We start from the raw sequence: 2,834 nt of genomic DNA, 5'->3' as shown, positions 1-2,834 counted from the left end.
GGATGAATGGTAAAATGGGGTGGGGTCGGAGTGGGAAGGATCTCGTTAGTTCTTCCTTTTTTGAATTACTTTTTTTATTATTATTTTAAATTAATTCTTTTTTAAGGTTTAGAGAAATTTTAGGTTTTAATTTTTTTTATATTTTTTATTACACTCTTAATTTATTTAGTTTAAATTTTAGTTAACTCTTTTTAATTTATTTGATTATTTTAATTAATTTAATTATTTGAATTTATGTTTTTTGACTTAATTAATTTAGTTTATATTAAATTTCATATATTTTTTTATAATTATTATTCTAAAAATATAAAAATATCTCTTCTTTTGTTTTAGTTATGGATAGTGATAATTTGAAGTTGATTTTAGTTTCATTGTTATGAGGTTAGTGTGAATTTGAAGTTCATTTTAGTTTAATATTATTAGGTTTGTGAGAATTTGAAGTTTGATTTTAGTTTTGTGATTGTTATGGTGGTGATTCAAATTCATAAACCTCCCCAGGTAATGATTCAAATTCATAAATCTAAGAACAAATTTTTCGTTACAAGAAATTGGAGTTAATTTTAATTTTAATTTAATATTTTATATTGTAGATTAACTCTGTTTGATTACAGTAAGGTAGGGAGTGAATAGCAGAAAGTATTAGGGTTTCACAAGATCTGGTTCCAAGTGTTAATAAGGTTTGTGAAAATTGTGTAAATTTTGCTCCAAATCATAAACTTATGAAATTTTAAGAGTGCTTGATTTAGACCATTTACAATGGTTTCAACACTCAACACCCACTTTTTCAACTCCCAACACTCCACATCATTTTCTCTTTCTTCCACCTAATAACTCAACACCCAACAACTTTTACTCTCTCCAATGGTTTTTCACTCAACACCCTACCCCACCACTTTTTATTTTCATATTCTTATTTAAATTTTATTTTTATTTTTATGATTACATAAAATTACAATTATCGATTAAAATTAAATTAAAATAATAAATACTTAATAATTTATTTTTTTAATTTTTTGTAATAAAAACAAAATTTATTTAAATAATTGGATACGATACAAATCATCTTAAATTAATTTAAACTACAACACACAATTAACGTAATTAGTACGTTACAAATAATTTAAAATGCAATACAACACACAAGTAACGTAATTAGTACGATACAAATAATTTAAAATGCAATACAACACACAAATAATTCAATCACGGAACATTCCAAACTTTGTCCATATGTGCTTCACTAGATCGGCTTGCAATATTTCCTCCTACTTGACTACCATAACGTGGTTGATCACAGAGAGCGTGCCATTCTTCCATTAAAGTGAATCTAACATTCTTCCCACATGCATATAATTCCTGCGCTTTTGCCAAAACATCATTCTCCGACCAACCACTTCCTTGCATACGCATAGCGCCATCATAAGCGCCAATCCATTTACCCAACATTTTGTTCATATAATTAAAACGGTTTCGGCATGCAGGTCCATCACGCGGAGGATCGAATGAGCAGTGCTCATTACAATACTCAGCAATTTTACCTCAATATGTTTCACCTTTCTGGTTTCTCCCGACAACACTGCTTGTTCCAAATTTAATCCACCCACTAATTAGCACCAAATTTTGTTCAGTGTTCCATGCTGGTTGCTGAGTTTTCCCGCTCTTAGGAGTTGAATCCTCTGAATTTGGAGCGACTTCATTAGAAACTATCATGCCACCAATAGTTAGTTGTGTTGAAAATTCGGGAAATTCAGGTACACCACCACTTGGAAAATTTGCATTCGCCATTGTCACATAACCATTAAACGGGGGTGTTTGAGATGGATTTCTCGGCATAGATCCATAATATGGTTGAAAGTTTGGAACAGAGGATGACTGGTTGAAATTTGGTGGAAAACCAAAATTAGGTATGTTTTGAGGATGTTGGTTGGAAAATTGATTTGGATTTTGATAATAGTTGGGATTTTGATAATTGTTGGGATTTTGAAAATTGTTGGGATTTTGGTTAAATGGAAAATTAGCAGAATTTTGAGTGTTAAAATGATTATTGGGATCCATTTCACTAAAAAAAGACACTTAACTTCAAAATAAACACTAATAGAAAGATAATAATAAGATTAAGATAGTGAAAAACTTGGTTTTTTTTCTGTGTCCAAATCAAATGAACCAAGTCTCTATTTATAGAGAAAAAAAATCATGAATTTTGGTAAAAAAAAAATAAAAAAAAATTAATTTGCAACGAAATAATTGAGTTCAAAGTATTTAATGGATAAAAATCTGGCCAGCCAATCACAAACAGCCACGTGGCTCCACTTATCCCTTTTCTCTTTCTCTCTCCGCGTGGGTTTTTGCCCACTCTCACTGTCAGCGCGTGGGGGCCACGCGCCTGTTTTCAACCAATCAGCCACTGCCACCTCGTTCCCTGCGTCGATCAGTGTACATTGTGTTGAGTTTTCTCAACTTCTCTCTCCTCCAACACACACTCAACACTATAATAAACACACCATTGCACATGATTTTGCCATGTTGAGTTTAAATAAACACACCATTGCACTTGGTCTTATATGAAATAAATCTACAGGATATCAAAGAGTGGTATGTTTTGTATGATATGTGTGACAACAGAGTTGGTATGTTGCATGATTGCTCTGTGTTTTTTTTAAAGAAGGTAATGATGCTGAATTATTCTATTCTTTTTAATATTACGATGAATTTATATTCTGTTCAGACAGATATGTCGTCATGTTAGATGAAATTGTGGATTATGACAAGTTTTTAAGGCTTCAAGGGAAGGTATGCGGCTACTTTTCTCCTTATTACTCTTGTCCAAATTTGTA

The 2,834-nt window shown here is 31.2% G+C and overlaps 1 pseudogene; it reads right to left on the bottom strand.

Annotated features, from left to right (window-relative positions):
- Positions 1-1,203: 1,203 nt before the first annotated feature.
- On the bottom strand, positions 1,204-2,022 carry LOC131634216 (uncharacterized; annotated as a pseudogene).
- Between the last annotated feature and the right edge of the window lie 812 nt (positions 2,023-2,834).

This window comes from Vicia villosa, unplaced genomic scaffold (assembly GCF_029867415.1).
Source record: "Vicia villosa cultivar HV-30 ecotype Madison, WI unplaced genomic scaffold, Vvil1.0 ctg.001256F_1_1, whole genome shotgun sequence".
Lineage (NCBI taxonomy): Eukaryota > Viridiplantae > Streptophyta > Magnoliopsida > Fabales > Fabaceae > Vicia > Vicia villosa.
The sequence above is the reverse complement of the archived record's forward strand: the minus strand, read 5'-3'. Positions and strand labels throughout refer to the sequence as shown.